This window comes from Otolemur garnettii, unplaced genomic scaffold (genome assembly GCF_000181295.1).
Source record: "Otolemur garnettii isolate 467f Iridium unplaced genomic scaffold, OtoGar3 scaffold00041, whole genome shotgun sequence".
Classification (NCBI taxonomy): Eukaryota; Metazoa; Chordata; class Mammalia; order Primates; family Galagidae; genus Otolemur; species Otolemur garnettii.
This window is the reverse complement of record NW_003852436.1, coordinates 1,659,291-1,679,097: the sequence shown is the minus strand read 5'-3', so window position 1 is coordinate 1,679,097 and position 19,807 is coordinate 1,659,291. Positions and strand designations below refer to the sequence as shown.

At 41.7% G+C, this 19,807-nt stretch overlaps 1 non-coding gene across 1 annotated transcript; it reads right to left on the bottom strand.

Annotated features, from left to right (window-relative positions):
* Positions 1 to 379: 379 nt before the first annotated feature.
* Positions 380 to 451, bottom strand: LOC111725480. The gene has a single exon (XR_002773537.1). It is a non-coding gene; the product is annotated as a small nucleolar RNA SNORD38 (small nucleolar RNA).
* Positions 452 to 19,807: the final 19,356 nt, after the last annotated feature.

Below are 19,807 nucleotides of genomic sequence, written 5' to 3'. Positions count from 1 at the left end.
CAGAGTAAGACCCTGTATCAAAAGAAAAGGAATAAAAACAAAAAAGAGCAAGAGCACAAAGAATAAAGGGAAGAATAAAAAAAAAAAGTGTGGTGTCTACAGAGTCCCTGCATTAAATCCCAGCTCTGCCATGTATAGCTGTGTTACCTAAAGCAAGTTACTTAACCTCTTTGTGCCTTTGTTTCTGCATCTTGAAGATGGGAAAAATAACATATGTATGCCTCAATGAGTTGAAAGAATAAAATTGAGTAAATATTCACAGTTTTATAACTGTGCCTGCACAGAATAAGTGCTCAATAGCATTCATAATGGAAGAAAAGATTAGTTGGGAAAAATTCGGAAATAATTACTGGGGTGTTGCTATTTGATTTTATTTTTTTTGCCTCAGCATTAAAAGCTTTCATCTCTCTCCCTTCAGTAGCAGAACTGGATGGAGTTTTCATCAAAATAAGAGTGTTAGTATTTTAGATATTACTTGAAAGCCTGGTTGGAATTAAATAAAGAGTAGTGGCAGAAAAGGATATTTACAGTTGTTGGTAGATTACAAGAACATGATTATAAAATAACAAGCAGATGAAGTATCTGCAAGGGAGACGTAGAAGATAGGCTTGGAAAGTCAGTTGCCATCAGGCCATCATGAATGTTCTTATGAGGAGGCAAATGGGAGATTGACACACACAGAGGATAGAGCAGAGAGACAGAGGAAGATGCTGGCCTTGACAATTAGAGCAGTGTGGCGAACCAGCAAAGAATTGTGGTAGTCACCAGGAAAAGGGTCCCTTAGAGCCTCTGCAGGAGTGTGGTCCTTGAGACACCTCCATTTCAGCCCAGTGAAACTGGATTGTGCTGTCTGGCCTCCAAAATTGTGAGAGAATGAATTTCTGTTGTTCTAAGCCACTAAATTCATGCAAATTTGTTATAGCACCCACAGGAAACTATTATAATATAGAAATGAAGAAAAATAATAAAATAAGTTGCTTTACATGATTACAGATCGTCATGAACTGAGATATAACCACTACATTCTATCTATAGTCCTAAAAGAATAACAAAACAAAAATCTAATTCCCACATGAAATGTCATTGTTAATTACATACTAAAATTTTCTTAAACATTCTTCTTAAAATGCACTGAGGTAATTTCAAATGTTGCCTTTAATGCAAATTAAATATAGTTCTGTGAAACAACTGCATGCTTCTAGATCTTTCGCTTAGAGAAAAGACATAAGTAGACATATCACAAAAGAGGAAATGAAACAGACTGGCTCACGTGGGACAAGATTCAGCCTCCAAGTAATGCAGTTTCAAACAATAATGAAATTTCTTTTTTTCCCCAACAAAATACTAAATAAATTTTTATTCTTTTAATTTTTTTAAAGTTTTCCTCACTTTTTTTAGCCTCCTATTTTTCTATTTAGCAATTTAGCTTCCTAAACATGAATTTGAATTAAATAAATGAAATAATTACTGGAAAAAGTGTGGTGATACTGACAGTATCCTACATTGTTGGTGGCTATGTCCTTTGAGGAAGAAATTTGGCAATATGAAGAGCCAAGGACTTTGACCTTTACTCTAATTTTGTGCTTACAAATTTTTTTTAAGGAAGAGATCCTAGTTGAGGAAGGACAATAGTCATTACATAATCTAAAATGCAAAAATGAAACATAATATAATGTGTTAGAATCAGAGTCTGACTATGAGCCAGAGGTGGCCCATTGCTTGTTTTTGTTAATAAAGTTTTATTCAAATATAGCTACACAAAAAGGGGAACACTTTTATACTACTGATACATTCTCTTTGGAAGGAAGTATGGAGAATCCTCAAATAATTTAAAGTAGACTGTCCATTTGATCTCACAATCCCATTATTAGGTATCTACAAGTACCAGGAAGAAAAAAAATCATGTTACCATAATAAGGACTTATACACTAGAATGTTTATTGCAGCTCAATTCATGATCGCCAAGATATGGAATCAACCCAAGTGCCCATCTACACATGAATGGATTAATAAACTGTAGTACATATATACCATGGAATATATGAGGTAGAGTTGGAGAACATTCTAATTAGCAAAGTACCACAAGAATGGAAAGGCAAGTAGTTAGTGTGTTCAATATTAATATGAAACAAGTAGACAACAAATACACACCCACACAAGAGAAAAACATAATTAAACTCAAGTAGGGGGAGGGAGGAGAAGACAGGGGAGAGAGGGGAGGAGGGAGAGGAATTGGTGTGCTCTCACTCACAGGCACAATGTGAGTAAGGGTAGATGGCACACCTCCTGGGTAAGAGGTAAAACTACAACTTGGACTCTATCTAACAAATGCAAACAATGTAACCTAATCGTCTGTACCCTCATTAACCTGAAATTTTAAAAAATAATGAAAATTTGAAAAGAAAATGCAGCCACACTCATTCATTTACAGATCATCTATGGTGGCCTTTGTTTGATACTTTGGCAGGTCTGAGCATAGATGATCCCCAAGTCATGATGGTTTGACTCAACAATTTTCAACTATGTGGTGGTACAAAAGTGATGCACATTGACAAGAAACTGGTAAGATACCGGCTGCCTGCCAGACAGCCACACAATCACGGGGTAAACAACAGACGCTCTGTAGTGTACTATGTTGGAAGATGATTCACCCAGCTGAAGGCTATGTAAGTGTTCCAATCACATTACGTTTAAGGTAAGTTAGGCTAAGCCAGGATGTTAGTAGGTTAGGTGTATTTCTTTTTTCTATCTTTCTTTCTTTTTTTTTGAGACAGAGTCTCATTCTGTCCTCTTGGATAGAGTGCCATGGTGTTACAGCTCACAGCAATGTCAAACTCTTGGGCTCAAGCAATCTTCTTGCCTCAGCCTCCCCAGTAGATGGGACTGCAGGTGCCCACCACAACCTCTGGCTATTTTTAGAGACAAGTCTCACTGTAGCTCAGGCTCGTCTCAAACTCCTGAGCTCAGGCAACTACCAATGTCAGCCTCCCAGAGTGCTAGGATTACAGGAGTGAGCCACCACACTCCTTAAAGGCCTTAACACTTAAAGGGCCTTAAACACATTTTTGATGTATGATATTTTCAACTTACCATAGACAACCCCATCATAAGTCAGGAAGCACGTGTAGTTGTGAAAAGGGCAGATGGCTCACACAATCTAGAATATTTATCAGCTGGTTCTTTACAAAACATTTGCCGACCCCTGCTCTAGAATGTGCATATCGGTCAGTAAGCCGTGGCCCATGTTCTGCCTATTTTGCTGCCATTGGTGAAGTTCATGAGGTTTTTATAAAAAACAGAAAAATATTTCATGCTATGGGAAAATAAAAGAGTATGGAATTTAAAACACTATGTACTTGTAATTATGTGAAGAAAAGGGACTAGAGGGAAGTGTAACAAATTATTAACATTACTTATTGCCAAGTGATAAGGAATACATGTGATTTTAATTGTATCCTCTTTCTACCTTTCTGCTTTTCTCAGTGAATACTCATGGGCTTATTTCACTTTAAAGAGTGAAAATAAATATCAATGACAAAGTGCAACTCTGTCTCAAAAATAAATAAATAAATAAATTTGAAATTGAAATGAGCCTCCAGTGTACTAGGGCTTCACATACTCTTGTATTAAGTGTATGGTTCTTTATTGTAATACAGAGTCATCACCAAGCACTTCCAGCCACCAAAAGAGAGCTCCATTCACTAGGGTTAGAGATTTTGTTTTCGTTCATATTTATGGAATGGGATGGTTTTCCCCCCTTTTTAGTCGTCTTCTTGAGAAAGGACATATCTGCCTCATTCTGGGTCCTACCTCATTCTATTAAAAAGAAAAGAACTCGGCTAGGCGCCTATAGCTCAACCGGCTAAGGCGCCAGCCACGTACACCTAAGGTGGCGGGTTCAAATCCCCAGCCCAGACCCGCCAAACAACAATGACAGCTGCAACCAAAAAATAGCCAGGCGTTGTGGCGGGCGCCTGTGGTCCCAGCTACTTGGGAGGCGGAGGCAGGAGACTTGCTTGAGCCCACGAGTTGGAGGTTGCTGTGAGCTGTAATGCCACGGCACTCTACCCAGGGGGACAGCTTGAGGCTCTGTCTCAAAAAAAAAAAAGAAAGAAAGAAAAGAACTCTTAACAGGAACAGGGAATACTTCATAAGGCAAAGAAAGGGGGTGGCACCTCGGCACCTAGAGTCATGCCAAGGTGTTGTTACTCGTGCCAGTAGCAAAGCTGAACCTCAAGGGTCCTTTTCCCTTCATTCCTTCATTATCTGTATGTGACTTGAAGCCACTTTCATGGGAAAACCACATGAATTGAAATAAATGAGTGACAACCCAGGTCAGCCAGGAGGAAGCAGAAGTGAGAGACCTTGAGGGCAGACGGGGAGGAAAGATGGGGAACTTGACAGTGGGTGACTCCTCACTTCCTTCTGAAGTGGACTCCACGCAGACTAAAGTTACGACAGAGGTATATAGTTTTCATCATCCTCCAGGTAGATGTGTGTGAACTGAGTTCAATAACGAGTAAAACTTTTATAATGGGCTCCCCACCCACCAAAATGTTAAGGGTTTACCTAAAAGATTATTCCTAATGCAAAACCATCAACCATGAAGAGCAAAGCAAGGAAAAACAAGTCAGAACAAAGTCAAACAAAAATGGGAGGTCAGCCAGAATAACTTCACTTCCCATAATCACTTCCCATTATTTGCAAAGCCTGGAAAAATTAGAGCATTAAGCTTTCTGAACTGCTTGGGGAATGCAATTGGTGTTTCCCGGCATCGCCTCATTCTTTTGGGAATAAAGGGCAAGGGCTGCTGATTTTGTTCCAATTAGACAACTCGTTCCAAGTCACTAGGCAACCCAGCTCTCATTACCCAGGCTGCTTAACCTGCATGGGCAGAGACTCATTAGAACTGAGTCAAAACCAGACTACACGGAAGAAACAGAGAACAGGAGAAAACAATGCCCACACACTCATCATCAGCCAACGTGGCATTTATTAATCACATCTCATTCCTCAGCCCTACAACAAATTAAATGTAATTCTCCCTTTTTGGAACCAAAATTCCTAACTCAGAGCTTGGCCTATTTTCTCTATACCTCTATTTCTTCATGAAAATGTTTCCAAACTACAAAGTGGGGCCTATAAAGGAAGCCTTCCCTGGAGAAACTCAGTTCATTCATTCAACAAATATTTGTTGAGCACCTACTATGGTGTGTGTGGGGCACTGGTCTAGACTTTGGGGAATAGCAGAAATGAAGATATTTTTCTTCTATGACAAAGCAATGAAGATATACTAAAGTCTGTCTTCTTTTCCCTAAAGCTAATAGAAATTTTTTCAAGTTCAAAAGGAGAATAATGACAACATGGCCTCCACAAGAGCAGGACTTCCTTTTCTTCATCTCTGTGTCCCTAGGGGCCTGGCACATAGAAAGTGCTCAATTAATCTTTGTTGGATGAATGACAAAGTGATCATGTGTTATATATAAATAAAGGACAATTCAAGATAGGAAAAGGCTAGACAAACATTGGGGGCAATGCCCTAAACAGGTGTGTTGACTTCCTTGGCTGACCCCCACTTCTGGGTCTGTTCTGCAGGAAATCAGTGCACCCAGCACAGAAGGGGAAATCAACAGCAATGAGAGTTGGGGAAGCATTTGGGAAAACTTTCCAGGTGGCAGAACCTGTTCTATCTACCCCTCTATCTATTGTCAGCAGCTCTGTCCTATTTGAATCAATTTACTAACCACTTTGGAGCACCTGCTTTATGTTGGCTAGGTCTGGGTCTTCCAGGGCATCAAAGTAAATAGCAAGTCATGGTAGGCAGCCTCCAGGATGGTCCTAATAATTCCTGCCTTCTGGTATCCATGCCCTAAAGGCTTTCCCTTGTATATGGACTGGATCTGGTGACTCACTTCTAGCAAATAGAATGTGACAAAAGGGATGAGATGTCACTTCCAAGATAAGGGTACCGAAAGACTGTAATCTCAACCTCTCTCTCTCTCCCTCCCCGATCCCTACCCTATGCTCTGGTGAAGCAATACACCAGGTTGTGAGTGGCCCTAGTGAGAGGTCCACATGGCAATGAATTGATGTCTCTGGACAAGTACCTGTGGGGGGCTGAGTATTCTGGTCAGGTGAGTGAGCTTGGAAGCAGATCCTGCCTGAATCAAGTCTTGAGATGACCACTGCCCAGCAACACCTTGACTGCAGCCACAGAAAGCCCAAGAAGCAGAGGACCTGGCTAAGCAGCGCCTGAATTCTTGGCCCTCAGAAACTATGTGAGAATAAATGTGCTGTTTTAAGCCACTACGCTTTTGGATAACTTGTTATGCAGCAATAGATAACCAACATTCATTGTCAGTAAGATAATGTAAGACATAGTAAGATAAGTGCATATGAATAATAAAACCAAAATATTTAGAGTAGAGGATATTCACAGCAGTAAAAACTAGGTGACTAGGGGTTATAATGGCTCAAATTCACAAGCCCTTTTCAAATTTACTAAGCAATCTACCTTAAATATCTCATTTTACCTTAATGATAAACCCATCTAAGAATGATATTATTTGACTTAAGCAATATTAAATATCAATTGATCTAACTATTCAGTAAAGAAATGTCAAACACTCGTCTATGCCAGTAGTGGACACAAAGGAAACCTATACGTGTATAAGCCATGATACCTGCCCTGAGGGAATCCAGAAGAACAGAGGACAGACACCTTACATAAATAATAAATGAACTTGCAGTTCGATAAACTAGATGCTGTAATATAGGCATGCACAAAGGTGGGGATGATGACCTCCTCCAGAAGATCTAAGGAATACAGGTGGGGAGAGGTGGCTCACTCCTGTAATCCTAGCACTTTGGGAAGCTGAGATGGGTGGACTGCCTGAGCTCAGGAGTTTGAGACCAGCCTGAGCAAAACTGAGAGCCCATCTCTAAAAATAGCTGGGCATTGTGGTAGGCACCTGTAGTCCCAGATACTTGGGAGGCTAAGCCAAGAGAATCGCTTGAGCCCAAGAGTTTGAGGCTGCTGTGAGTTATGATGCCATGGCACTCCCCAGAGGGTGACAGAGATAGACTCTGTCTCAAAATAAATAAATAAATAAATAAATAAATAAGATCTAAGGAATACTCAAAAAGAGATTGTCAAAAAATGAGTTGGAATTTACCAAAACCATCAGGTCATAGAGAGGATGAGGGAAGAAGTGCATCTTGGGCAATGAGGGAAGGTGCCAGTGCAGTGGCATGAAAGTTTGAAGCAGTATAATCCGGTAGAGAAGACTTTAACTCACTATTGGTGCATATATTGAATAATGAAATTTCACAGATCTAAGAGCTGGGTCTCAAGCTCGATTCTTCCGGCCTACATGCTGAGCTTTTTTCACAATATTGTACTGTCTTTTCTTATCTTTCTCAACCTTCCCTCTTGATTTTTCTTTCTCCATCAAGAGATTTCGTGATTGTATTAGTTTTATGCTTTGACAGTGGCTTTCCTTTTTTTTTTTTTTTAATATTGAGAACTACACAGACCTTATAATCCTGGGCTGACAATCTTCCCACCTGGTATAGCTTGAATTATGTCCCCCCTAAATTCATATGTTGAAGTCCTAAACCCTAGTACCTAATATATGATCTTATTTGGAGATAGGGTATTTACAGAAGTAACTGAGTTAAAAGTAAGGTCACTAGAGTAGATTTTTATCTAACATGAGTGATGTCCTTATAAAAAGAGGAACCCTGGCCACAAGCAGGCAAACAGTGAAGACCATGCAGAGAGACGTAAGGGTAAGAAAGCTGTCTGTTGCCGAATAGAGGGGCCTGGAACGTGTTCTCTCTGACAGCACTCAGGAAGGACTAACCCTACATCTTAATGTTGGACTTTCAGCCTTCAGAACTATGAGACAATAACTCTCTGTCGCCTAAGCCAGCACCGTGTGCTACTTGTTACTTGTTATAGCAACCCCAGTAAACCAGCGTCCCCAGGATGGCTACGAATGTGCCCCAGTGCAAAACTGTAATCTTACTTAAAATATTATAAGATTTTTGTTTGTGGTTTCTTGTGAGTTCTTGGAACTCGGTTATGCAGTTCTTGAGCATGAACTTTGTAGACGAAAACGCAGCATCTCAGCGTCATGTAAGATAAATACACATGTGTTCTCACTATACGTACACACGAGTGGCTTCAGTGGCACAGCAGTGTGCAGCTTCCAGTGCGTCACCTTCCAGGTGCAGACAGTCAAATTGACACCACCAGACATTACATGAGCTCGTGGTGATTTGGTGAGGCAGAGATTATCAATAATATTGCAACCTACCATCGCAACATTAATGCTATTTAGAAGTCTGGTAAGCATTCCTATTTGATTATGAAGGGCACTTGCTCTCCTGAGTGGTGCCTCAGGGCACTTGCTCCCCTCAGTGGTGCCTCACGCACTGCTCACTCTTTACTATTGACCCTTCACCTCATCCTGCATTGGCAGCTGAGATGTGGAAAGGCCCAAGCCTTGCTTTCTATTTTCCTGTCAATTAATTTTCATAATAAAGCTAAATATAGTCCCTTATCTACTGTTATTTTTTAATACCAATATGGCTTCTACAATGTCTCAAAAGAAAACAGAACCCCCCCACCAAAAGAAAAATTACCAATGAAGAAGATTGTTCAACAAAAAGTGGATAGATGACTACTTTTTCCTCAAGGCAAACAGTGAGCCCCATTTGTAGGGAATTTGTGCTAGTTATCAAAGACTAAAATTTAAAAAGATTAGAAAAGATTAGATTTGAAAAGGTGCTATATGCAAAAACATGCTGCCGTATTTGATGCCCACGGAGGAGTATGTTCTAAAGACTAAGCAGCAGCACCAAAAAGAGCGTGGATTCTCAGTGAAAGCACACATGGTGAGGACAAGACGGCGTCCGTCAGGCTGGGGCAGACATGGTGCAGCTGGCCTGGTCACTTTAGGTCCTAGTGACCTTCACCTCCTGCCTCTCATTCTTACTGCTTTGTAAATTTAACTCCCACCCTAAAGATGCCCATCTTGAAGAGTTTAGGAATTAACTTTTCAATTGGAAATGTTGTAATAGATTGTCACTGAGTTGTGCTGATTATTACTTAAAATAAAAGTTATCCTGGTCTTTACTGTGAACCATTATGTATAAAACTGTAATTTGGAAAAGGAAGAATAGTCTTGGAGAGGCTCCTCTCACTATTCTTCAGAATCACCAGTCTTGTGACAAATAAAGTCTGGTAGACCTATCCCTGTCTGTGTATATTGACTAACAGTGACAGGCGGCCAGACCCTCTTTGTTTGGAAACACCAACACAAAAGAATTTTTTTTTAAGTCACAACTTAGATGGATTCCATTGTTAAAGCTAATTATGTGGTAGCAAAAAGGCCCAAACCATTTGCTGGTGGTGATTTTATTAAGCAATGCATAGAAAGCATGGCAGATATAATTAGCCCTGAAAAGAGGGGGCTATTTCTAAACTCAGTTTGTCTCACCAGACTTACCAGCCAGGTAAACTGAAGAAACTGGAAAATCTATCAGAACTTTGGAGAGTCGGGCACAGTGGCTCATGCCTGTAATCCTAGCACTCTGGGAGGCTGAGGTGAATGGATTGCTTAAACTCACGAGTTCAAGACCAGCCTGAGCCAGAGCAAGACCTGGTCTCTAAAAAATAGCCGGGCGTTGTGGCATGCACCTGTAGTCCCAGCAACTCGGGAGGCTAAGACAAGTAAATTGCTTGAGCCCAGGAATTTGAGGTTGCCGTGAGCTATGATGCCATTCCACGGTACTCTACCCAGGGCAACAAAAAAGATGTTTGGAGAAAAAAAGCTGCTAATTTTTAAGTTTATACTTTGGTGATGGACGACAGCACTGAAGCTACAAATATGGTTCAACTTGTCATTTTTATTAGAGGTATTGATGGTGAATAGAATGTCACTGAAAAAATGGCTTCTTTAGTGCTATTAAAAGACACAACTAAATCAAGAGATATATATGAAGCACTAAAAAATATGTTAAAGCAATTTCCTTTTTCAATTGTCAACATCTGGTACAGTTATGGCTGATGTCCTGGCAATGGTAGGTAAAAGAGAGCAACTTGTAAAAGTAGTAGACGACGGTGCAATTTCTGCCCAAAATTCACATTTGGTGAAGTATCCTCACATAGTACTGTTGAAAGAATTTCCTTCTGCAACATGTCCTTGATCTCGGAGATTTGAAGAATGAACCCATGGACCACAGAGATCTGTGATAAGATAGGATTTATTAGACAGAAAAGAATAGAAGGAAGATCTGCCTAACGGGAATGTTAGTTTGGTAATTCCAGTTGGAGTCTTCCAGAGGGATGGCCCTAATGCTCTCTGGCAGGGTTTGTTCTGTCCTCCATAGATCTTTGGCATGAACCTGGGCCTGAGTCCAGACTTGCTCTCTCTACTGTAAAGATAACAAATAAATCATGCCAGAGGTGGAGACCCAAGTGGGAAGTCCCCAAAGTGGGTCTTTTGTCTAAGGGTTATATACTGTTTTGTAAATAGGCAGATCTTGAGAATTACTATTGGCCAGGACTTAGAAGACTTCAATTATAAATAGCAAATGAATGAGTGTATTAACAAATGAATGTAGTCAGTCCAGCTCCAGACAAAACAGCAGCAGGCGTCCTCTCCAGAGGAGGTCCAGCTTATAAGGAATACTAAAAAAACTGCTGTTCTTCTTTCTTGCTTGTATTCAGAGAGTGCAGTTTAGAGAGAAAAAGTCTATCTGCTTAGGCCTGAAAAACTGGGCCCTTTGTCTAGCCCTGAATGGGGGAACCCTGTATGAGTACATCAAGAAAATTTATGCACAAAGTATTTAAAAATGGGTAACGTCATGCAAATAGTCATCAAGACTATGGATTTCATAAGGGCCATGGGGTTGAATCATCACTAATTCCAGAAATTCCTTAAAGTATAGAGGCTGACAATGGTGACATCATTCACTTTTAAAAAGTAAGATGTCTAAGTTGAGGCCAAATGTTGAAAAGATTTTATGCTTTGTGACAAGTCAAGTTTGAGAGGACCGAACATAGGGACCCACCCAAATAGAACATCCTGCCCACGAAGAAATGAATGCACCAATCCCTGCCCCTCCAAACTTTCATATTCCCATCCACCTTACCCCACGTGCTGACTTCCTTTTTAAACTCAGCTCACTCACACCCAGTGGAATAAAGGCCGCATTGCCCACACAGAACCTGGACTCCGATTTCCTTTCATTCACATCAGAATAATTTCTCATTTTTGGTCTTTATCCTCTCATTTTGATGCCAAGAACCCAGGACAGGGAGAAGCTCCCTCAGGGGACCGAGATACACCCCTTCGGACCAAACTAGACGACTCTTGCTTTGATGAGATGAAGGGAAACAGGGGGAATCCCTCCAACCCTCACCCCAAATTCATCCATTTAATGGTGAGGTGAGCATTTGTCTAGAACCCTTTTCTAAACTTTTTAAACTTTTCTTTCCTTTTCCCCACTCTAGCTCCTCTTTCTCTCTCCCTCCATCTCTAGGCCTCTTAAACAGTCATACATAGCACCTCTCTGAGCTTTTTCAACTTCTCTTCCCTTTCTCTACTCTGGGCTGAAAAATTCCAGTGGTCTGTGCCTCGTAAATCTGGTACCAGTCACAGACTAACCCCAGTGAATCAGACTTACCTGTCCAGTGCCTCGTGTGTGGGAACACCCACCTGTGAACCTGAATCACCCTTTTCTGGCTGGTTAAAGGTCATACATGGAAGCCTGGTAACCTCCCTGACCTCAGCCTCAGCCATGCACTTCCTTCTTCTCCTCATAAGTTCTCCTTACATCCTTTCTTTAACTTCATTTATTTGCTACCTCCAGTACCCAATATGGGGACTGCTCAGTCATGGATTCCCTCTCCTTCACCTTTAAGCTGCCTTTTAACTCACCTCAAGCCTCTACAGCACAATCCCACCCTTAAACCTAAACACCTCATCTTTTTCTGTAATACTGCTTGGCCTATGCATAAACTAGACAATGGCTCACAATGGCCTGAAAATGGTACCTTTGACCTTTTGATCCTCACTGACCTTGACAATTACTGTCAGGAAGATTGGGCAAATGGTTGGAGATCCCCTACATCCAGGCCTTCCTCCTCCTCTGAAACATTCCTTCTTTACATTGTCTTGTGAATCCTCTCAGATTTTCCTTCTGCAGGCCAAACCAGCCCTCCCCAAGCCCCCTGAATCTCCATTGTCTTCCTTCAACCCAGCAGACAATCCTTCCCATTCTACCTCTCCACAACACCCCTACCCTCAACCTCCTCCCTACCCACAGAATTCCACCCCATCCCCCCTTTCTCTACAACCCCCCTCCGGCCTTCAGCTGCATGTGGATGAAAAAAAAGATGGTGTCCATGGGGTGGCAGAAAAGAAAAGATGGTGTCCCTGGGGGCAGGGAAGGAAACATCGCAGACCAGGGCAGGGAGGGAAACATAGCAAACCCAATTTCCCCACCTCATACTAGATCTGACCACATCTTTGGATGTTCCACTTCTGGACTATCACAACCTCTATACCCCCTCTGGAAGCTTGCAGGAACAAAAGGTATCATCAGGGTTCATCATCTCCCCTTTTCTTTCTCAGACCTGTCTCACGTAAGTCAGAAACCAGTCCAAGTCTTGACTCAGGCCCAGGTTCATGCCAAAGATCTATGGAGGACAGAACAAACCCTGCCAGAGAACATTAGGGCCATCCCCCAGGAAGACCTCAATTGGAATTACCAAACTAACATTCCTGTTCTGCCTCTATAACCACATGGTTCCGTGTCTCTTAGAGGTACTAAAGAAAGCAATCCCATAAAGCCATCAATTATGACAAATTAAAAGAAATAGCTCAGAAACAGTATGAAAATCCTGCCCAATTTTTAGGCCATCTTAATGAAGCCCTTCACTGCTATACCACCCTATTGCTGTTAGCAGCAAGGTTAGAGTCATTGTTAACATGCATTTTATCTCTTACTTTGCATTCAATATAAAAAAAAAATCCAAAAATTTCCCCAGGGCAAGCACTCAGACCTCCCAGCAAGATCTCATTGACCTGGCCTTTAAGGTCTTCAATAATGAGAAGAGGCCTTTAAGTGGCAGCTCCTCTCAGAGCTCCAGTTATTGGCTTCTGCCATTGGGTAAAATCCAGCTACTTCTTATACAGGAAGAAGGGGGACCAAAGACTCCATGCTTGGCAAGGGAAAGCCCCCCCCCAGAAAAGGAGGAAAATTAAAAAGTAAGCTGAGTGAGTTGGAATAAAGAAAAGTCAGCTGGTTTACATTTAAGCTAGCCATTGCTACCGTGTTTCCCTGAAAATAAGACCTAACAAAAAAATAAGCCCTAGCAGGATTTCTATGCATTTGTTAAATATAAGCCCTACCCCGATAATAAGACCTAGTGATGGGCATGGCTATGCAGCATATCTGCATAACCTTGCCATGCATTTTGGCGTGGAGAAGAAGACATCCCCTGAAGATAAGCCCTAGTATGTCTTCTTGAGAAAAAATAAATATAAGACAGTGTCTTATTTTCGGTGAAACGTGGTAGCAAGCTTCTGCATTTTCTGAAATTCTAGCCTGTTGGGATACAGCTTATAAGCACCCCTTCTGGGTCTGTGAGCATTCTGAAGGAAAATGGCCATGGAAAAGACCTAGAAAGATACATTAACTGGGTCATTTCCTGCCTAGTAAACAGGCAAAGCAGATACTCATTATGGAGACTGGCATTTTCCTGGGGCAGAGATCAAGGGAGCACCTCAAGCCCTGAGATATGGACAGAAGAGCTTATACCCCTTATTGCAGAGGAAGATCCTCTGTGGTGGTGATGAGAGAAAAATTCCTCCCTCCCACTGATTTTTCAGAGGAGATTGATTCCAGTGGCATTTTACTCCACAGGGAACTAGCAGAGTTTAACACCTCCCTAGAAATCTGTGTGCATGATCTCAAGCAGGAGGCTCTCCCAATACAAGGCTCAGATTTTAGATTTCTCAAGGCTAGTCAAACCCTTAAATAATAACAATAGAAACTGATATGTTCACTCAGAGAAACTTCTGGCATGTTTGTTCCCTACTCCATCTTATCCTCTGGGCAAATAGACTTCAATAAAAGCAGAATGGAGCAAATACTCTGGGCCAAATCCCAAATGGACAATGGACCCTGAATGAAAAGAAAGATGGTGAATGAAAAGAAAGATGGTGTCCCACCATCTTTCCCACCTCTAATTCTATTCTGTGTCTCATGTCTCTTTCGTTGCCATAGTTTCTAACTCTGTATTTCTTTAGTCAGTTGTTGCCAGTTCCACAGGTCTTAGTGGACCCTGCTCCCAGGGCGGGACCCCAACATCTTGAGCCTCCAATGAGAAGTCCAGAAAAAGAAAATCTCCCCAGGACTGTGTTTCAAATGCAGTATGCCAGGACACTGGACAAGCAATGCCTGAATCCAAATCTTCCCCCCAAGCCACACCCAGCCTGTGGAGGTCCTCACTGGAAGCCTGACTGCCAGCTCCTTCTGAGAATCTGTTCCACAGCCACTACCAGGACCCGGCTGAATTTCCTGACTTCTTGGGCCTAGCTGCTAAAAAGTGGTGATCCCCAGAGAATCAGGATGCCCTCTGGACAATCATGAGAACCGAACTTTGGATATTTTTGCTGGTAAAAGGTAAGCCAATCTCTTTAATGATAGACATGGGGGCTACCCTCTCCACGCTGCCATCTTATATAGTTCCTTTCAAACAAACAGAGATCTCAGTGGTGGGTACTGATGGTGATTAACTGTGCCCTCAAGCTACTTCACCCTTGCGGTGCTCACTCTCTGGGCACTCTTTCTCACATTCATTCCTTGTTCTTTCTTCATGCAGAGGTAGAGATATCCTCTCAAGATTACAAGCAACCCTGACAATTCTCACCAGCTTTTGAACACCTCCCTCTCAGCTGCCCTGAACTCTTCTTCTCTCCTCTCCTCCTCAGGAAGCTGGATGTGCTGTTCTCTATACCAAAATCTTTTTTTTTTTTTCTCCCTCTGCAGAGTGATGTGGTATCACACCTCAGAGCAACCTCAAACTCTTGGGCTTAAGTGATTCTCTTGCCTCAGCCTCCCAAGTAGCTGGGATTACAGGTGCCCACCACAATGCTGGCTATTCTGTTGTTGTAGTTACATTGTGGTTTAGCGGGCCCAGGCCAGGTTTGAACCCACCAGTCCTGGTGCATGTGGCCAGTGCCCTAATCACTGAGCTACGGGCACCAAGCCCCGAATCTTTTCAATCCCATACCCGTACCTAATACATATAACTCTTCCATTCCAGCAGAAAATAACACAACTCTGGCCCTATAACTATGAACTCTCCATCTCTAGCCTCCCCCAATTTAACCTGTTTCAATCTCACCAGTACAGGACACTCTGTAGGCTTTACAAAGCCTGATCTCTGTTCACTCACTCAACTTTCCCCTTATCTGCTTCCTCCTGTACCCCTCCAGGAATATTTTTCCTCTGTGGCCACTCCCTCTATTGGTGCCTACATGCTAACCATTCTGCTCTTTGTACTCAAGTTTTCCTCACCTCACCCCCCAAGTCTCTTTTGTGAATGACTCCTCCTTAACTCAGGCCCTGATGCATCCCCTTAGTTCCAGAAAAAAAAGAGACATCATCCTCCCTGTATTCCTGGAGCAGGCATAGTAGCTGGAATTGGCATGGACATTGCAGGCATAAGTACATCAACCCACTTTTACCACAAACTCTACCTAGAACTTAATGAAGACATGAGAAAGTAACAAACTCTTTAGTCACCCTATAATCCCAAATTAACTCTTTAGCTACAGTAGTCCTTCAAAATCGCCAAGCCATTGATATAAAATTATAGCAGAAAAAGAAGGTGTATGCATTTTGGGGGGGAGAAGAATGTTGTTTCTGGCTCAGCACCTATAGCTCAAGCAGCTAGGGTGTCAGCCACATACACCAGAGCTGGTGGGTACAAATCCAGCCCAGGCCTGCCAAACAACAATGACAACTACAACCAAAAAGAAAAATAACCGGGCGTTGTGGCGGGTGCCTGTAGTCCCAGCCACTTGGGAAGCTGAGGCAAGAGAATCACGTAAGCCCAAGAGTTTAAGGTTGCTGTGAGCCATGGCACTCTACAGAGGGTGACAGCTTGAAATTCTGTCTCAAAAAAAAAGAATGTTGCTGCTTTGTGAACCAGTCAGGAATAATCAAAGGCAAAGTAAAAGATCTCTGCAAATGAATCAGAGACAAACAAATCTTTAATCATCTAATCCCTGCTCCTTATTTGATTCCTGGCCTCCTTGGTTATTTCCTATTTTAGGACCACTAATTACAGCCTTTCTCATTCTTAGTTTCAGACCAGTAATCTTCCTCCTCATCTTCTGATTTATTGACCAGGCAGTCACCTGAAAAACAACCGCGCATATCCCGCCATAGGTGGATATCAACCAGTTCAGACTGAAGACCCAAGAGTGTTTCTGTAAACACCACTCCCTCCTCCTCCCCTCCCCCCTTTTCCTTACAGGTACCCCATACCACCCCTCAACCTGCAGGAGGCAGTCAAAGAAATATCATGCCCATCACCCCTCCTCCCTATAATAGACAAAAAAGACTGGGATGAGTGGGCTAAAAGTAAGGACCCACCCAAATAGAACGTCCTGCCCAGAAAGAAATGAATGCACGAATCCCTACCCTCCCAACTTTTATATTCCCATCCACCTTAACCCATGTGCTGACTTCCTCTTTAAACTCAGCTCACTCACGCTAGGGAGGAATGAAAGCCATGTCGCCCACACAGAACCTGGACTTCGATTTCCTTTTTTTCACATCTCAGAACAATTTCTCCTTTTTGGTCTTTTCCCTCTTAAAGTTGTTTATGGTATCAAAAACCAAATTTGTGCCAGAACATTATGATGAAAACTGGCTTACAGTTCTAGCATTTTTAGTGGCTGTAACTGCTCATTTAAATGGGTTAGACATGTATCTTCAAGGTGAAAAACAACTTATCAGTATAATGTTTCAAACCATAACAGCATTTCAAATGAAACTGAAATCATGGCAAGCTAAAATCAAAGCAAACAATTTTATGAATTTCTACATGTTGGATAAACAGTCCTGTGAACAGTGAGAAATATTCAGCCTTGCTTTTTGAATTGATACAAGAATTTGAAAACAGACTTCAAGATTTCTTGGAAAATAATTAATATTTTGGTGCATTTGGAACTCAATTTTCAGTTGACATAAATGTTAATTGCCAGCTTTCAAATGGAATTCATACCACAACCTGGCATTCAACCTAAAGAAATTTGGGGGAGTTTTGAGACACAGCCTCACTTTATTGTCCCCCAGTCTAGAGTGCAATGACATCATTTGTGTTTCCAATAGGAGCACAGTCATTTAAATTAGAAGTGCAATGTACACTTTGTCTTGAAAAATAATTGTTGGAAAGCTATAATCCAAAAAGAAATTATTCATGCAACTATTCAACAACACAAGAGTTGACCAGACTACCAACAATAAACAAAATGGATAACAATGAAGCTAAAAAAATATATAGGAATTGATAGCTAAAAGAACAAAAAGAGCCACAATAGAAAATACAGTCATCTCAATATAACACTGAAAACTTCAGGAATTCCAACCTATACCTGTGTGGGCACAAGGCAAAAGGAACTTTGATACACACCAAGCATTGCCTGGCAGCCAAGCTTCTGAGTAGAAGCCTGAATATTAGTAAATGCCAGAATATGCTCATTTTCAAACCCTTTCTTTCTTTCTTTCTTTCTTTTGTTTTGTTTTGTTTTGAGACAGAGTCTCACTATATTGTCCTCAGTATAGTGCCGTGGTGTCATAGCTCACAACAACCTCAAACCCTTGGGCTCAAGCGATTCTCTTGCCTCAGCCTCCCAGGTAGCTGGGACTACAGGTGCCTGCCACAATGCCTGGCTATTTTGTTGCTGTTGTTGTTGTTGTTGTCCTTATTGTTTGGCAAGCCCAGGCTGGGTTCAAACCTACCAGCCATGGTGTATGTGGCCAGCACCCTAGCCACTGAGCTATAGGCACCAACCCCAGAATATGCTCATTTTCAACATAAACACTGAATTCTATGGATTCTCACAGACTTAACTATAATGAGTAAGTCTCTGTGTGTGTGTGTGTGTGTGTGGTGCTTGAGTAAGTCTGTGTGTGTGTGTGTGTGTGTGTGTGGTGCTGTGGCATCATCCTAGCCCACAGAAACCTGAAACTCTTGGGCTTGAGTGATCCTCTTGCTTCAGCCTCCCAAATAATTGGGACTACAAGTGCCCACCACAGCACCTGGCTAGTTTTTCTATTTTTAGTAGACATAGGATCTCACTCCTGCTCAAGCTGGTCTTGAACTCCTGAGCTCAAACAATCCACCCACCTCAGCCTCTCAAAGTGCTAGGATTACAGGTGTGAGCAACTGCACCAGACTAACTGGTAAGTCTTAACAATAATGATATAAAATTCACATTTTTCAGCCCTTACTATATAGCAAACACTGTTCTTAACACTTTAGTGCATTAGTTCCTTGAGGAACTAATCTGAGGTGCAGAGAAGTTAAATAACTTGCTCCAAGTTAAGGAGCTAATAGGTAGAGGGAGTTGGGAGAGGAACCCAGGCAGCCTCGAAAAATGAAAATAGAAGGTTATGAAATAGTTTGAGCCAAGCATCAAGAATAATTATTTTATCCATTTAGATAACCTCTTCCAGATTTTTATGTGAAACTCTAAGCACTTTTGTGACCTTTACTGAAGGCACCCTGTAATTGAATTATAGACATTGATTTCCTGCATTAAATCAATCAACTCCAGAAGGTCAGAGAGCCTGTCTTCCCCAGCCCTAGAAATATATCTAGCATGTAATAATGGCTCAATATATGTAATTCTCCTTATTTATTTCTGAAGGAGCTAAGGAAATTTCACCCCAAAATATGACTCCTTGGTATAAAGAATATTTTGAATTAAAGGCCATTCATGAACAGAAAGCATTGGAAGAGGCCTTACCTCTATCTATAAAATCTAAGTAACCTGACTGGGAATCGAAAGGGGCTGCTGACATACTTTTTTACAGGCTAACAGACATGGCCCCAAATCATTTAAAACACAATACTTCTCTCAGGTTAATTTACAAGTCACTCTGTTTCCCTCCATCTACACAGCCTCCCTAGCAACCACTGTATATACCTACACTATACTTTCCACGTTCTCCCCCCTCCCTTCCAAAAGGCATCTATAAAAGTCTCTGACCATCACTGAGACTTTGAGTAATCATTCTTGTCATTCCCCCCATGTGCATGGTATTTGAAAATAGGCTTTTCTCTTATTAATCTACCATAATTGTGAGTTGATCTTTCAGTGAACCAAGGGAAAAGGGCAGGTTTCACCCTGATCTCTACATTTCACATAACAGAACTGACCACCATGTTTTATTTCTCTGCTTTTCTCAACATGTATTATTTCAGTAATATGTGGCCAGCAGCAGCCACACGCCAGCTTTCTGGGGATGTAGTGGGGATAAACTTACACGTGCTCCTGCCCTCAAAGATGTTTCCATCTCATGGGAGAAAACAGACACCAAAGGAGCCATCAAGATGATAAGGCAAGTACAGATGTCATCTGATCACACTATAAAGGGCTTTCGTGTCCCAAGAAACGGCCAAGGAGGGACTTGTAGAAAGTGTTTAAGGTTGAAAGCTGAAGGCTGAGTGGTAGATAAATGACATGACAGTGTGGTCAAGGGACTTGAA